This window comes from Notolepis coatsorum, assembly GCF_963971535.1.
Source record: "Notolepis coatsorum genome assembly, chromosome: 8".
Lineage (NCBI taxonomy): Eukaryota > Metazoa > Chordata > Actinopteri > Aulopiformes > Paralepididae > Notolepis > Notolepis coatsorum.
In genome coordinates this window covers 47,055,217-47,074,005 of record NC_140172.1, presented here as the reverse complement: position 1 = coordinate 47,074,005, position 18,789 = coordinate 47,055,217, and positions in this window count along the sequence as shown.

Below are 18,789 nucleotides of genomic sequence, written 5' to 3'. Positions count from 1 at the left end.
GCGTTGTGGACAGCGACTCCTACAGGTCGGTTGGTGTGCCTGCGCAGTAGAATCAGGAAGTGTCGGGGGCAGCGTGAGCCTCCCACGCGTTACTCCTCGCCACTGAGAGATCGAGCTGCGCAGGTGAAAAGATGCGACTGCTGTTACCTCAAGTACCGGAGGGGACTTGTGCTATGTATGACTTAGTCCACATTGCAGCCGGCTTGTGGGAGGCAAGAAACAGCGTTCATGACAGGGGAGGGTTGAATTGGATGATACGAAATTGGGATGGGAGAAAATGTAGAAAATGGGAGAAAAAGTGGATAAAAAAAAACAAAAATTTAAAAAATTAAGACTCCAAAACAGTATTCTAAAAGAAAATAGCAAAAGAAAACAGTATTATTCACCCCTGTAGTTTTCAAAAATAGCTTTACAAATTTTTCTTAAAAACCAAAAGCGAATTACTCATTCTTAACTGTATATCAGCATTGTTCCACAAAGCGCTTCACAGAAACCATCAAGCATTCACACTCACACAGTTATACACTACTGGTGGTTGTGAGCAGCATCAGCAAACACAGCTGCCCTGTGGCAGACTGACGGAATCATGTCTGCTAATCAGCGCCAACCACCATCAACAACCTTCATAAATACATTCAACATTAATGGAATAGGCTAACTACCAACTTAGCTGTAGCAGTTAGCTGTTATATGCAATCACATATGTTTAACTACTGACCTAGTTGTTAGCTTAAGCTAGTTAGCTGTGGTTATTTACAAACATGTAGATGAGACTAATCATATACAGATCGAGAACATGGCTAACAGTTGGGAATTCTAAGGTACATCTTATTTAAGCATGTAAAATGGCAACTACTCAATTCAATCAATTAGATTACCAATATTATATCAACATGAAAATTTGGAAGGGAACATAATAGTATTTTATTTTAGTATTTACTATTATAATATTAGTAGCCGATTAATTTGCAGCCCGTCCTAGGTTCTGATTGGCTCTCTAGGTTAGCACTTTAGCTTCTGATGCTGTGGTGGGCACTAGTCCTAACATTGCTAACTAAACTTTTAGTCAGAGAAAAAACACAAGTCACAACTATTTACGTCCACGTGCTGTAAGGAATCAGGAATACGGAAAGCACATTGTCTTGTAATAGAATGACTGAAATCACTGCAAGAGCTAGTATAGGCTAGCTAGCCCTCATGAACCGGCAGACACCAACAGTAGAATATGCACTAGGCTACTGCATGCACCTGTCATGTTACTGTTGGTTCCTTCCACTTGAACTTCATCATCATTAGCAGCAGCAGCGGGTAAACATGTCTGTAATTTTAGAACATTGTTCTGCGTCTTTTACTAGCAATTTTAGTTTTTTAATTCTAGCTTTTTCAGCTCCACCCTTTCTTTTTTTGCATTCTCCATTTCTGCGCTTCTAGGCCTACTCGCAGTTGGGAGGAAACGTGAATCTCATTCACTGATGTCTCATGTCTCATTCAAGACTGGCTAACAAAAGCATGTCTTTCACTTAACACCAAGAAAACAGTGTGTATGATGTTCACAAAGTCACCAGTAGAGGTCACTCACTCTAATGTGTTTCTGGGAGAGGCGGAGCTGGACATTGTACATTAATTTAAGTATCTTGGGGTCACATTGGACTCTACATTGACCTTCAAAAAGTCATGTGAAGAAAGTGACAAACAGTCAAGTTTAACATCGAAAACTTCAGGCAGATCAGGCCCTGCCTGCCAGTTAATGCTGCAAGGATGTTTCTGCATTCAATGATTTTATCACACATCGAGTAGGCCTACTGTTTTATCAACTGGTCTCTTTTATATGTCACTACTCTTACACCAATATAATTACTCTACAAAAAAGCCATAAAAGTATTTGATAGGAAATAAATTTCATTTAATCACTGTAATGTTTTAGAAAAACATAACATGCTAAGTTTCGAGAATTTTCAAGTTTTCAAATATACTTGCTTCATGTACAAGGTTCTGCATGGACTTGCCCCTCCCCCATTGAATGAGTTCATCCAACAGAAAGCAGACACTGGCATTACCACCAGGGCCATCAGTAGAGGGGACTGTAAGGTGCCTTTTCGGTATACTACCATTGCAAAAACTGTGTTCTCTGTTAAAAGTGGTAACTACTGGAATAGCCTGCCAGTTGTGATTAGAGAGTGCCCTACATACTCCATGTTCAAGACCCATCTTAAACTGCATCTTAAGGCAAACCAGAACTGTGATCATTTTTAATCTGATTTAGTTTATGCAACTTGTTTATTGTTTTATTGCCGGCCCACACACTGGCCCACACACCGGCCCACATAATGGCCCACACACCGGCCCACACACTGGCCCACACACCGGCCTACACACTGGCCCACATACTGGCCCACACACCGGCCCACACACCGGCCCACATACTGGCCCACATACTGGCCCACACACCGGCCCACACACTGGCTCACATTAGTGGCCCACACACCGACTCACACACTGGCCCACACACCGGCGCACAGACTGGCCCACATAGTGGCCCACACACCGGCCCACACACCGGCCCACATACTGGCCCACACACCGGCCCACACACTGGCCCACACACTGGCCCACATTAGTGGCCCACACACCGACTCACACACTGGCCCACACACCGGCCCACACACTGGCCCACATTAGTGGCCCACACACCGACTCACACACTGGCCCACACACTGGCCCACACATCGGCCCACATTAGTGGCCCACACACTGGCCCACACACTGGCCCAAAAAAAAAAAGTAAAAAAGTAAAAAAAAAAAAAAAAGGATAATTTTTTTTTTTTTTTTTTTTTTTGGACCAGCCCACTTTGGTCCCGGCCCATCGGGATTCGTCCCGAACGTCCCGATGGCCAGTCCGCCACTGGTGGAAAGGATGGTGCTCGTCTTAGGCCAACAGCCATATCTTTTGTTTTTGAGATGTTCAGCCTCAGAAAATGGTCATCACACCACTGCACAAACCTGTCAACCACAGGCTCATGTGATGTCTGACCAAATCATCCGCAAATTTAATGACTGCCAACTACTGCAGTTGTTGGTATAGAGGATGTACAGTAATGGGGAGAGGCGAGCCTGTGGAACATGAGCATTGCTGTGATTAGACTAACCCTGACCCTCTGGGGCCTACATGTCATGACCAGTGAAGTCTGTGCTACTTGTCTGAGGTGTTGAGCTGTCTGGGTATTTCTTCTTTGCTATGGGTACAATAAATGACTCCTTCCAGAGTTTGGGGACTTTCTGTTGTTCTATAAACAGAAAGAAAATATCACACAGCTGCTCTGCACAGACTTTCAGTAATTTTCCTGTAATCGTATCTGGCCCTGGGTTTTTCTCAATTTAGCACTTACTAAACATGGTTCTAACGCTCCATAGATGTGTGTGTGTGTGTGTGTGTGTGTGTGTGTGTGTGTGTGTGTGTGTGTGTGTGTGTGTGTTTGTGTGTGTGTGTGTGTGTGTGTGTGTGTGTGTCTCTGTGTGTGTGGAGAGAGGGGGGGGTATAGGCAGAAGAGCTCTCTGTCACCATAGGGGTGACAAACTATGCAATTTGCACTCATGCAGTGCTATTCTGATTACCCAACAGCTGATACTCGTGTGTTATCACCTGTTTTAATATACCCTGAAGTCTATGTAGGCAGCAAGCCCATTTATTAAAGGCTTTTTTTCATTTAAGTGTGCCATTTTATGGTTATGACTTATTGTGATCAATAAGCCACAAACCACACAATTACAAGTTGAACCTTTTCTGCCAGTTTACAGGTCAGAGGAAGGAAAGAATCATTACAGGAGCCTGTAAAGAATCATATTTTTGCTCTAGGAGTCAGCGTACACATTCCTGCTCTAGGAATCAGCGTGCACATTCCTGCTCTGGAGTCAGCGTACACATTCCTGCTTTAGGAATCAGCGTGCACATTCCTGCTCTAGGAATCAGCGTGCACATTCCTGCTCTAGGAATCAGCGTGCACATTCCTGCTCTAGGAATCAGCGTACACATTCCTGCTCTAGGAATCAGCGTGTACATCCTCTTTCAAGCTGGCTTAAATTTAGTAAATTTATATAGGGATTTTATAATTTTATAAGCGCTTTACAAATGTGTTCCTCACATTCACCCATTCACTCACACATTCACACACCGACGGTGGAGGCAACCATCCAAGGTGCTAACCTGCTCATCGGGAGCAATTAGGGGTTAAGTGTCTTGCTCAAGGACACTTCGACACGCTGCCGGGAGGAGTGGGAACCTTCCGATCACCAGACCACTGCTCTACCTCCTGAGCCACTGTCGCCCCAATTTATTCAATAGACCTTTTATTGTTTGTAAACAATGATGATGTTTGTAGGCAAAACTCTAAAACCAAACCGCATGTGTGTCTTTTGGGGTCACTTTCATCCAGAATGTCCTTGGAGTCTCTCCCTAAAAGATGTTCATGCGGTTTGGTTTGGGAAATAGTTTTGCCTATACTGGTTCCTGAGGATATTGTACGTGTTTTACAACGTGGGTGCAGGCTGTGTTACAGCAGTTCATTTCCCTGAACCGCTTTAAAACATTTCTTTTTAGCTTGGTGCTCCAGAGAGAGAGAGAGAGAGAGAGAGAGAGAGAGAGAGAGAGAGAGAGAGAGAGAGTCCTAATTATGAATAGTGCAGGGGTTAAGGGTGGTGTTCTGTCAATAGGTACCTGTTTATATATGTAATCTCATCATATGTAATCAACCAATTAGTTACAGTTGGTTATGCAATCCAAGAACTATGAACTATGAGCCATGGCTACATGAAGAACCACTCAAACCATTAGATGGTACTTCACAGGCCTTTTACAGAAGCGTCTGTGGCATTACACCAAGGTGATTGCATTCAGAGCCACATGATTCCTCAGTGGTTCTGTGATCGTTGATTGTGCTGGAATTAAAGAACAATTTGTCTCTAGAAAGAATCGTTTTTTATATGATAATTTTACATGTTGTATATTTTTTTATGAGCTGAATTGAATTTAACTGAATTAAATTGAGAGATAGATAGACAAAGAGACAAAGGCTAAGAGAATGAGGTAGAGACAGAGAAAGAGAGAGACATGGAGACACACACAGAGATGGACAGAGAGAGAGAAGAGAGAGAGAGAGAGAGAGAGAGAGAGAGAGAGAGAGAGAGAGAGAGAGAGAGAGAGAGAGAGAGAGAGAGAGAGAGAGAGAGAGAGAGAGAGAGAGAGAGAGAGAGAGAGAGAGAGCAGGAACCCGATAATATTGAACAAATAAATTAGATAAATAAAATACATGAAATTTCACTACCACACTACAAATGGTTAACCCTTTCACTACCACACTACAAATGGTTAACCCTTTCACTACCACGCGACGGTTAACGGTTAAGTTAGTGTTTAATATCATGATTACAAAATGACTGCATCAAGCGCTCTTCCAGACCACACAGTGAGAAGAGAAACAAGGAGGGTTCTCTGTGTGTGTGTGTCTATGTGTGCGTGTGCACATGCATACACATGTTTGCCTGCACACATACTGTATGTTTGCATGCACATGTGTGTGTGTGTGTGTGTGTTTGTGTATGTGTGTGTATATAGAGAGGGAGGAAGAGCCTAAATGAGTGAGGTTAAGACAGAGATAAAAGTTCTTGTACCCAGGTGTAATGTGGCCCATCTCTGTCAGAGTGATTTATGAGCAACAGCAATATTATAATCTCCCTGCTGCAAAGCAGGGGGGGGGGGATAGCAAATGTAAGGGGCTTCAAAGTGGTGTGTGTATGCGTGTGTGTGTACATGTATGTGTATCTGTAGTTATATATATATATATATATGTGTGTTTGTGTTCATCTGTGGTTACATTTGTGTGTGTGTGCGTGTGTGTGTGTGTGTGTGTGTGTGTGTGTGTGTGTGTGTGTGTGTGTGTGTGTGTGTGTGTGTGTGTGTGTGTGTGCACGCGCACTATGTATCCATTGCTTATTATGTGGCTTTAATTAACCTTATCACCAAAACCACATGCAGAGTGTGGAGGGGGGGCGGGGTAGGGCAGGCAGGGAACAGTGATAACCTTGAAAAGGGAGTGTGTAGAACAGTGTGACTCTCCATGCTCCCCTCATTGAGGCACTATGCCTCTGGCAAAACCCTTCCTTCTCTCCCACCCTTATCACATTCATCCACACACCAAAACATAAAACACACAGACACACACACACACACGCACGCACGCACGCACGCACGCACGCACGCACGCACGCACGCACGCACGCACGCACGCACGCACGCACGCACGCACGCACGCACGCACGCACGCACGCACGCACGCACGCACGCACGCACGCACGCACACACACACACACACACACACACACACACACACACACACACACACACACACACACACACACACACACACACACACACACACACACACACACACACACACACACACACACACACACACACATTCTAAATAATTTTTCATCCTTTTATCCCTGTGGCGATATTTGGTCCTCAGAAGGATAGAAATAATGAGCATGACACACACACCCATACACACATTAAGGATTTATACAATTGGATATCAGTTGCTTTGCTATTGTATAGGGCTGTTGGACAGATTAATAGTCTTATACTAAGAAGGCACGCAGCATTGTCCAGGACACCTCTCATCCCAAGCATGGACCGTTTGCCCTCCTCCTACAGGGACCTCTGCTCCAAGTCAAGCAGACTCAGGAACAGCTTCTTTCCCTCAGCTGTCATCTCCCTGAACCTCCGCTCCAAGTCAAGCAGACTCAGGAACAGCTTCTTTCCCTCAGCTGTCATCTCCCTGAACCTCCGCTCCAAGTCAAGCAGACTCAGGAACAGCTTCTTTCCCTCAGCTGTCATCTCCCTGAACCTCCACTCCAAGTCAAGCAGACTCAGGAACAGTTTCTTTCCCTCAGCTGTCATCTCCCTGAACCTCCACTCCAAGTCAAGCAGCCTCAGGACAGCTTCTTTCCCTCAGCTGTCATCTCCCTGAACTCTGTGCCACGATGACAGCCCCCCCCCCCCCATACCATGTAAACTCTAACCCATCAGCTTTCCCACCCCTAACACTGCCAATTGTGTTAGTATGAACGACCAGCCAAGCTGATAGCAACGCCGAGAGCTGGATTCGAACCCAGCGTCTCCAGCGTTGATGGCGAGCGCCTTGCCCACTACACCACCTAGCCGTCCACATTTATATATTTATATTTACAGCATTTACAGCTTTTCCATTATGACAGTGGACTCACAGGACACTTGGTCGTCATAGATACGAAGCATAATTACAGTGAGCTGCCACTAGGGGCAGAGTGAGTGAGTGGGTTAGTGACATTGCCAGTTATACCAAAGAGGGTTTCTGATACAAAGAGAGGGCCAACTCTCGCCAGCAGAGGACACCCGAATCACAGTGAGTGTAGAATGAATTGTGGTCAATGGGAGATTCTTTTTTTTAAATCAGATTTCTTTATTTTCAATTTTAATTAACTCATTCAACGCCATAGCCACGCCCCATCTCTGCTCTCTAGCACCAGCTTTCCATTCCATATTTTCACGACATTTCACGATCTTTGCAGATCTATTGTATATTCTATATTATAGCTATGGAGAAAATAGTTTTTTCATGTATTCGTGTGTTATCCCGTGGTGAATATTGTATAGTTTCAGAGTGATCCGGGCTAATTCCTGGAAGCTGAGTTATGGAGCGCTATGTGCATTTTGCGAAAGTCGTTCGCGTTGCTCGCCTAGACACGATATTATTTCCAAATCAAAGGTATATAATAGGTATTATGTTTCATCATGAAGGCATCAAAGGGGGGGGGGAGTAATTTTGTGATGCTCTGATCGTCAGCAACGGCATACGCTTTGAATACTACATACGTTGATCGTTGCGATCGATGTGAAATCATTGTAAGATCAAAGTAGGATTTATGTCATATAGTCCTTACCTTTGCTAGGAGTTATTCCAAAATGAATATTCCAATTGTCTGATCGTGATTTCCAGTATTGATGTCCATCGGGTCCCTGACATGAAATGGCACAAACTATCAAGTGTTCTGGACGCGTTCCAAGGTGCTCGAATGAAGCGTTTCACTTGCCAGGGTCCAAATTCTCCGCCCGGACCATATAAAATGTAACACACAGTGTGAAATAAGGTTTCAAAGGGTAGGCGATACTGCCACCTAGCAGGATTCGGCTGGCATTGCACTCTCGGGGTCTCAGAATGAGTTCCAATGATAACACTGAGGTCCATGAGAGTGTATAGAATATTAAAATAAAAAAAAAAAAAAAAAAGAAAAAACGGAGTATACTCGTTATTGGCGGTTAACCACTGGCGGCTAACCGCTGGCGGCCAATGACGAGTATACTCATGATTGGCGCAGAAAGTGTTAACTCATTCCCCGCCAACAACGAGTATACTCGTTATTGGCCGCCAATCGTTGGACGGTAACAACGAGTATACTCATTATTTGATCATTCTTGTATTCGCTATTTCCATTCATAATCCATCCAGGAAGGGAATGAGTCTGAGATCGCAAAAGTCCAATACCGATGTTGCACTCCCTTTGAGACTGTGTCGATGAAATTCCTCCGGGCGGACATTTCTAGTACCCTGGATCAAGAGCTTCACCGATCTGTGGTGGGTTATGTCGTGGCCCAAATGGACATACAATCTAGCAGATGGCAATCAAATAATTGGAATATTCTTTTTGGAATCTCACCGGCCACAGGTAAGAGCAATTTAACATCAATTTCAGCTTGGTTGTGCCTTGTTTTCATAGCCATCGCCCTGATCAGCGTATGCTGTTGTACTAACTAATGCCGTTATTGCCCATCAATTAATCAGAAACGACCCCCCCCCCCTTTCATGCATTCATGATGGAACATCATATGCATTTGAATTTTTTATTGTAGCGTGTATAGGGACAAAATGCCAATGGATTAAGTATAATATGTGTCGCGGCCTATTACTAGCCTCCCAGGAATTACCCTAAACCGCTCTAAAACCATACTTATATTCACCACGGCGGTATATATATTCCTTTGTCACATCTTGAACGATTGATACTCGAAGTCAAATGGGCCATATTATTGCATATTATTGCAAATGGGCCATATTATTTACAGCGGTGGCAGTAGCTACTACACTGCAGGATAAGGCTAATAGCTGGCAGTCAATGAGTTAACAAACAACACAACATCAACATCAACAACAACAACAACAACAACAATAATAATAATAATAATAATAATATTGACAAAACAATAATAGATAATAAATACAGATCTAAACTAATAAATACAAAATACAAATATACCAAATAGAAATAAAAACAAAAACACCACAAACACAAAATACGCCCCCAAGACCACCAGATTCCCCAGGACCAACACCCCACCCCCACTCCGTCACTATACATAGAGCTTTTGACGACCTCGGCCGCCGCAGTCGGTCAATGAGAGAATTTATGAGTAACAAAATACTTTTGATTTTGGGGAATACTCTTTAATTTCTATAAATGTTGTTTGTATAGATAGCAAAAACTCATCAAATTGATTACATTTTAAATGTAAAGTATTCTCTAGACTAGAGAAATAGCATTCATGATCACATAATGAGACAATAACGCATGCTCTGCTAAACTGATTTATCGCATGCTTTTAAGACATGCATACAACTGTGCAAACTGGCAATAGCTTCAATGGTGGGCACATTTCCACAGATTGGAGAGATACATATGAATAGAATAGAATAGAAATACTTGAATCATCCCGAGGGAAATTTGGCACTACAAATCGCTCACAGTAAACATTTAGGTAGACAAAACAATTAGTCACAAAGCCTAAGAATAAAATAATATTAATTAAATACGGTCCGGGATTCACATTTCCTATGTTATGTATATACATTCTAATATATAATATACAGTAAAAATATACAGAAATCTACAGTAAGTGTACAGTGTAATATTGAAAAATTTGTAAAAGTAAAAGTCCTGGGCCCTCATTTATCAATGTTGCGTACAACCAGATATGTGCGTAACCCGTGCGTACGATCGTTTCTAAGCAAAGTGTGGGCCTTATCAATTTGAACGTGTGCTTGACTTTGTGCGTATATTTACACACAGCTCAGGCCGTGCGTACCTGGCGCCTGGTGGTAGAATATGGATACTGCAGACGGACGGCATATGCTCTCATCAGTTTCATGCATTAGTTTCAACGCGGAAATAAGCTTTTGTTCATTAGTTTGACTGACGGGTTCTGTATGACCCCCGTAATTCATGATAGTTAATTGTAAAATAGCAACAGTAGTGTAATTATGGTCAAAACCCTATAAATAGCATTTGGAATAATAGGTATTTCCTTCTGAATGAATGCAGCATGGTTTATATATAGTGTTATCGGAATATACGGGGTGTACTGACTGCGCTCCGCGTAACTCAACTCATTATTATTTTGCGCATAGATTGTAGAAATACGGGAACGTTTTGATTATATTTAAAAGGCTTTGCCATTGTTAAACGAAACAAGTGGCATTTCGAATCTGTAAGCAGAATACAAGTCATATGAACACCCACAATATAGTGTTCTTCCCCCTTCCTACTGTATAAGAAACAATTAAAAACGCATTGCAACGAGAACAGAGGTTATTTGTTGAGTTTATGTGTATACAAAACCCTTGCAATAAATGTGTCTTAAATTAATGAAAAGCATACATGCTCTGGATACAGGTAGCATATTATATCGTGTGGGTGATATGACTTGTATTCTGCTTGCAGCTTCGAAATTCCACTTATTTCGTTTTGTGTCAAAGCCTTTTAAATATAAATCACAACGTTCCCGTATTTATGGAATCTATGCGCAAAATAATAACGAGTTGAGTTCTAACAAAGAACGTATTACATGCTGGGTAGGCTGATAAGAGTAAACTGTAAATGAAATAGCCTATAACATTATAAAGGATAGGCTATGAGAGCAGGGTCTTTCCAACCTTTATTCCCCAGAGACCCACGATTCCTGGGAGACATATAGGAATATGATATGATATATTATATATGCGCAAGTTACTGTTGCATAATGTAGGCTATGGCTGCTATTATATGTAATTCATATAGGCTACCTAATACCGACAACAAAATAGATTGTATGCCTCTACAAATCATATGCAGGTAGAACATTGACGGAAAATCCGTCGTGATTTGGAATGAAATTGAGGAGAACTTTAATCCCTGGGTAGAACAAAACGGAAAAAGGCAGTCATATTCCAGCACGGTCTTTATTAGTTAATATGGTCTTTAAGTTAATAGATATCATATTCGACATCACCGTACGTGTACATGTCTGTCAGCCTGTCACGTATTTCTCCCATAACACGCTTCGCTCGGCTTAGTCCACTTTTCCACATTTCATGGGGGTGTTTCATGACCGTATATGGTTAATTACGGGCGGTGCTATATGCAAATACTTAAAATCGTGCACGAGCGCGGACCGTAGAACAAGTGGCATTTATCAACACAGAGTACTTGCCGGTGTGCGTGGGACACGTCTACGCACGTGTGATAAATCCCGATTTTCTTTGTGCATACACACATTCTAAATTCTGTGCTTACGAACGAAAGTAGAACACATTCTAAGAACTGTTGATAAATGAGGGCCCAGGAAGATGGTAACTGTCACCCTGTGCTCAGTGATGCAGTGAGGCACAGTGATGCATTGTAAAGTCTGATGGCTGTCGGAATGAAGCTACTTCCTGTGCCGTTCAGTGCTACTACATCTTGAGGGTCTTAGTCTAGCACTGAACGTGCTCCTTCTGTCAGCCAGTCTGTATATAGTGGGTGGGAGGGGTTGTCGCTAATGGCATGGAGCTTAGCCAGACTCCTCCTCTCCTCCACCACCGCTAGAGAGTCTAGCTCCACCCCTACCACGTTACTGGCCTTCCTGACCAGCTTATCCAGCCTGTTTGCGTCCCCCGCTCTCAGTCCGTTGCCCCAGCAGGTCACAGCATACAAGAAGGTGCCCGCCACCACCGACTCATAAAACATTATCAACATCCTTGTACAGATGTTGAAGGATCTCAGCCTTCTGAGGAAGTAGAGTCGGCTTTGGCCCTTCTTGTAGAGTGCCTCTGTGTGTTTTGACCCGTTCAGTTTGTTGTCGATGTGGACTCCGAGGTATTTGTAGTCCTAAACCATGTCCACATCGACCCCCCTGATGGAAACGGGGGTCACAGGTCTACTTCTCCTCCTCCCCAGATCCACAGCCAGTTCCCTGGTCTTCGTCACATTTAGCTGGAGGTGATTCTTATTGCACTATGTGACGAAGTCTGCTACCAGTTCCTGGTATTCCTCCTCATCACCGTCCTTTATACATTCCACTATCGCAGAGTAATCAGAAAACTTCTGAAGATGGCAGGACACGCAGCCTTGTAGGTGCACATACTGTGGTCTGCCCGTCAGATAGTCAACAACCCAGGACACCAGGGGGGCCTCTACCTGCATCACCTCCAACTTCTCACCCAGCAGCCCAGGCCGTATGGTATCAAAAGCACTACAGAAGTCAAAGAACATGACTCTCACAGTGCTCGCTGGCTTGTCCAGGTGATTATTATTATTCTGACTATGTAAATGGAGGTAACTGTCATGTCCCCTGTGTCCTAGTGGCATAGTCTCTGTGTGGGTGTGGGTATGTGGGAAGTGATTACAGAATTGGAACCTGGTGTGGAGGAAGTCCCCAAGGCATCCACAGCTGCTGGCGATTGACTGACTACTAGTACCCAGCCCATACTGCAAGACGGCGCCAGATTGAATGATCAGCTAACCCAGTCAGTCATCCTTCTTTGCTTGTAGCCTGTTTATTCCTGTAACCGTCCTGCCGTGTCTAACCCTGCCTGTCCTCCCTTGTCTCTAGTCCACTACCTGGCTCCCCTCCCAGCGTTCATCCTGTATCCCATGTATGACCCTCGCTCGTCGGACTACCCTTCTCCTGGATCCACAGCCCGCCTCGTCTACGAACCTCCGCCTGTTTGACTAACCTTCTCCTGGATCATCCCACGCACTGTCTGAGAACCCGGCCTCGTCTTTTACCTCACACTTGTCCAACTACTATTCCTTTTTGGTATTAAACACCCTTGGAACCTGTCCACTTGTCTGCTCTCTCTCTGCGCTAGAGTCTCACGGTTAAACCATAACAGTAACACTCTACTAACGTTAGTCACCTTGAGATAGGTAAAAAGCCTTCTGAGTTGTTTTTCTTGTTACTAAATGACAAACTTCCTCTCCTCAATTTAGGCATCATGCAGTAAGTGTTATTTTTATAGCACACCCCCAACTTTCAAGCATGTGTACTCATCTTAGGCTCTATTTTGTTCTAATAGCATAACTCCACCATGTTTGTTATGCTATCGTAACCCTATGGCTTTACACTGTCCGTCATCTGATTTTACATTGGTCATGTATCTCATCATATCATTTCATTATCTCACTGTCATTAGTCCGATGGAAGACATGGAACGATGCTCATTCCAATGGCAACATTCTATGGAATCCGTTTTCTTCCAACCTCTCCCCACCAGTCAGGACAGCTGAAACCTGACTAAAAACACACTTCTTCAATCAATATCTAACCTTCGCACTGTCTTTTACAATTAGCTACTATTTGCTATCTTCCTTGCCTGTATTACTACCTACTATGCTAATATGTCTACAGTACACTATTCACTCAAGACTGTAGCACCCAAGTTCGACACTGTTTGACAAACAATGTTACTTACCCTTAGCTGCCAGGGTTGTACCCTTGCTGCTGACTTGTTGTACATAACTTGTAAGTCGCTTTGGATAAACACGTCAGCTAAATGACTAAATGTAAATGTCTTACTATTAAATGGCCATGTAATATATAAATATATAAGGCCCTCGCTATTCTTTCAAGTTCTGGTCTCCACCTTGTCACCAGACAGAGGGGAGCTGGGACTGACTCTCTTAGCTTACACAGTCAACACTAATGCCGGTACTTCAAAGGCACCTACACATTCACTCACTCTCTCACTCACACACACACACACACACACACACACCCACACACACACACACACACACACACACACACACACACACACACACACACACACACACACACACACACACACACACACACACACACACACACACACACACACACACACACACACACACACACACACACACACACACACACACACACACACACACACACACACACACACACACACACACACACACACACACACACACACACACACACACACACAGAGACACCCACCCTCTCACCCTGAAACTGTCAATCAGCGTCAAGTAGAACATGTAAAATCCTCCCTCCTCTCATTAGACATGGATAGAAGGCGACAAGAAGGCAGAGACTGAGCGACAGCGTGTGTAATATTAGCATGCATGCACGGTAACAAATCTGAGGGATGTATGGCGTCGCAACGGCTGAGGAGCAAAGTAAAATGGAAGGGGGCAGAGGAAGGATTAGCTGTAGTAATTATCAGCTTCCACAATGATCACTCTCATTAGTTACTATCAGATAATGGGTTAGATGATATAAAACAGAGAGAGAGAGAGGGGGGAGGGGGGAGCATATATAACACCTACTCTCTCATTTAGTCAAATTATAACAGCAGTAAATGTTTTTTTGTGTCTGTGAAATCAATCAACAACTGTTCCTGCTCCTGTAATCATCAATCATCACTTCTACACAGTAACTTTAATTTGATATAGAAATATATTCAGAAACGGTTTCCTTCCACTTGCTTTTTCATTGTAAGATATTTAAATCTATCTTTTCATAATGAAGAGGGCACCTTTTTCTTTGTCAGCTATCTTACATTTGTTAAGAGATAGGGCATGCCACCCTAATAGGCTAAGGAAGACTGAAACGGCAGGATAACACAAGAGACTTAAATATGAACATGGCTGGATTCAATACCCCGGGCCAGAAGTGGCTACTGTGGTTCCAGGGCAGTTTTCCTTTTTTTAACCAATGTGTATGATCTCACACAGGTGGGATTTAATTCAGTGACAGTAATTATCCACACACTAGTTATCTATTTGCCACAAAGCCGAGCAACTGGAAATAAAGCTACAATGGTGAAACTTCCTACCAGTCAGGAGGACAGCTGAAACCCGTCCCAATCTTCTCTTCAGCCGTCAACTGAAAACACACATTTTCAATCAATATCTGCATTTAAAAAGATATATATAATAATAATACCTCTTACAGTCTTCTTTACTACTATGTACTATGCTACTATGTCTATACTACTATGCACTCATAGTGAAGCACTCAAGTTCGGCACTGCTAGATGAACAATGCCACTTACCCTTAGCTGCTAGAGGTGTACCCCCCTGCTGACTTGTTGTACACAAATTAGTATGTTGCTTTTGGATACATTTACATTTTGTCATTTAGCTGATGCTTTTATCCAAAGTGACTTACAAGTTTTGTACGACAAGTCAGCAGGAAGGGTACAACTCTATCAGCTGAGTAACAATGTTCATCAAAGTGTTGAGTGCTACAATGTAGCTTAGTATATTAGGTGCATGACAGTAATAGTTAGTTAGGGTTTGTTATTTTTATTTATATTTTTTTATTTCAGGTATTGATTGAAGAAGTGTGTCTTTAGTCGAAAGCGAAAGATTGGTCAGGTTTCAGCTGTCGTAACTGTTGAGAGAAAATGGTGGTTTTTTCAATGTATATTTGGTTATAAACTGATATAAAGAGACGCTTTAAGAGGGTAATATCATTATCATCACGGGATGATATTGACGGTGGTGGAACCAGTGGTTTCACAGGCACAGGCCGCGTCAGCGAGAGTGTTTGTTTTGAATTCCTTGTAAGAACAAAGATAACGGAGCGGTACAGAGCGAGGGAGAGGGGTGACCTCTTTAATGCAACAGTGAATGAAACGTTTTGAAGTGTGTGTAAAGGTTAAACACGGTTGTCATGACAGCGCGTCGCCTGACAACCAGAAGAGGGGCGGGGCTATCGTTTCTACGACGAAGATCTATAAGTCGAACGGTGTTTCCGGGTGTAAGGCAGACTAGAATCTGACTGAGACTAAGAGGGGAGAAACCAGAAGAGACTCTCTCTCCTCTCATCACGAAGGGGGGGGGGGGGGGGAGGGAGAATGCCACATCATCATTAGCTTCGGCTACCACGAGGATGGTCTTGGCTAACGACTAGGCCTGACCACTATTGGACTGAAAGGACAATCTGAACACACCGAGAGATCATTAGAATAGACTCTTCAAGGACAATACAATCTGTTAACATCTGAGCTGAGGTTTCTGTTTATAGCAATAAACAACGCTTTTCCTTGTAAGGTATTTCACGTTGTCGGAGTGTCGAATTCTTACGGAGGTGGAGAATTCTTATGGTTTGCGGATTGTACTAACGGGGAGAGATAAGGATCTTATCTGCCAGTATAGGGGACGTCAGGACCATTAAAATGACACAACGCAGAGGAATTGGATGGAGAGCCAAACAGACGAAGACGTGATACTGGCCAGTTTGATCAGGATCTAACACTGTGGTGGGAAGTTCGTTCCACCATTGTGGGGCAAGAAACGAGAATAGGCGGCTTCTCTTTGATGACCCTCCCGGAGCTCGGATAGGGGTGGGTCTGAGGCGGCCAGAAGATGCAGAGCATAGAGGTCTTGAGGGTGTGCAGTTAGAGACCATTGACCGGAAGTAAGTGGGAGCCGTTCCCTTTGCCCGCCTGATCTCAACCCTACCAAAGTCAGCCCATGTCACCCCACTTCTTAGAGACCTGCACTGGCTCCCCATTGCCACACGAATCTGCTTCAAGGCCCTCGACCTGGCATATCGTGCAGCAATGGGGAGCCAGTGCAGGTCTCTAAGAAGTGGGGTGACATGGGCTGACTTCGGTAGGTTTGAGATCAGGTGGGCGGCTGCATTCTGAATGAGTTAAAGATGCTTGGTAGCAGTGGTCGGAAGGCCAGCAAGCAGTGCATTGCAGTAGTCTAATAATATAATAATAATAATAATGCAGGACCTGTGCAGAGGTCTTTAATTGGCATGCAATTATCCTCAATGTTAGCGGTTAGCACACGTGGTTAGCAGACACACACACCGGAACACACACACACGCATGCATTGTTTTTTGTAGGATCGCCGATGCGATTTGTCTCTGCGCTTAACCCATCCCGTCGTCCTTCCCCCCAATAGACAGGGTCAATTTTCAGAAAATCATAACCCTGAAGGCATTTCGTGTTTATTTTTGGTACACAACATTTCTAGGGGTATTAAGGGGTGCTGAATCCAAATCTGCTGTATACCAAGCTCAAAAATGTCAAATAAGGCCTCAAAATTGAGAAATCCAACATGGCCGCCAGCGCCAGGCTGAAATCAATTTAAGTGCATATCTTTTTGACTAAACAAGGTAGAAACATGAATGAAATGTGTTTTTATATGTTTGCATACATGAGGAATTTAAAATCATATCCTGATTTTAGATCAGTTGTGAAAATGTTGCTTGAAACTCATATTTATAGCAGAAACGGTGGTCGTTATTGATGCATAACTCATCAACCAAACAAGAAAGAAAAGCAGGATGATCCCAGGCCATGGATTTATTCATCAAACTCTTCTCTTGATTTTTTTTTATCAACATGTCATTTATGCAAATTAGATAGTCCTTAATATGCGTACAGTAGCTTAGGTACAGTAATTGATTGTCAGTCATCAATCGTATTCAGGCATGTGTCGCAGGTGTCTTGCAGTTGCATGATTCATCCAATGCCACTTTTCCAGAATAGATTATAATATAATAAAATAAAAATATTATTTTACTATATCAATATAAGTGAAGGTTCAAGTTTCTTTATTAGTTATCATACAGAATACAGAATACTTTGCATGAAATGTTTCTTTCTGTGTTGCTCCTGAGAGTGTGCTAGATAATAACAAGATAGTATAAAATAAGTATAATAAGTATAAAATAGAAAGTCAAGAAGTCAAGTACGTAAACAAGTGTAAACAACAAAATTGTTCAGTGTTTCTATATATACAGTATGTACAGCTGGTACAAAAATGGTGAGGTATAGCTTAGCTTGTGGTGCCACCTTGTAGTGGTGAGGTGCAATAAGGAATGAGAATGATGTGCAATTTCCTTACCAATAATATAAATATAAATATAAAGTGTAAATTGTGTCTAAAGTGGTAAAGTGGGTGATTGATACAGTGTGTTGTTTATTTAAGTGAGTGTATGTGCGCTGTGGGTGTGTTGATGGTTTGCTTATTGTTCATTGTTCATTCATTGAGCATCCTGATGGCCTGGGGATAGAAGCACCTTCTGAGTCTCTCTGTGCTTGCCATGGAGACTCCGGTATCGCTTGCCTGATCGCAGCAGTTCAAAGAGGCAGTTGTTTGAGTGGCTGGAGTCTTTGATTATTCTCTTAGCCTTGCCCATGCACCGCTTGTTGTAAATGTCTTGGAGAGTGGGAAGCCCACCTTCAATTGTGCGTTCGGCTGAACGGGCCACTCTCTGTAGTCTGCTGCGGTCTTGTGCAGTGCTATTCCCAAACCAGGAGGTGATATTGCCAGTCAGGATGCTCTCTATTGTGCATGAGTAGAAGTTCTTGAGGATCTTCTGACTCACGTTGAACTTCCTTAAGCGCTTAAGGAAGTAGAGGCGTTGTCGTGCCTTCTTGATAACACTGTCAATGTGTGTGGTCCATGTCAAGTCCTCGGATATGTGGACT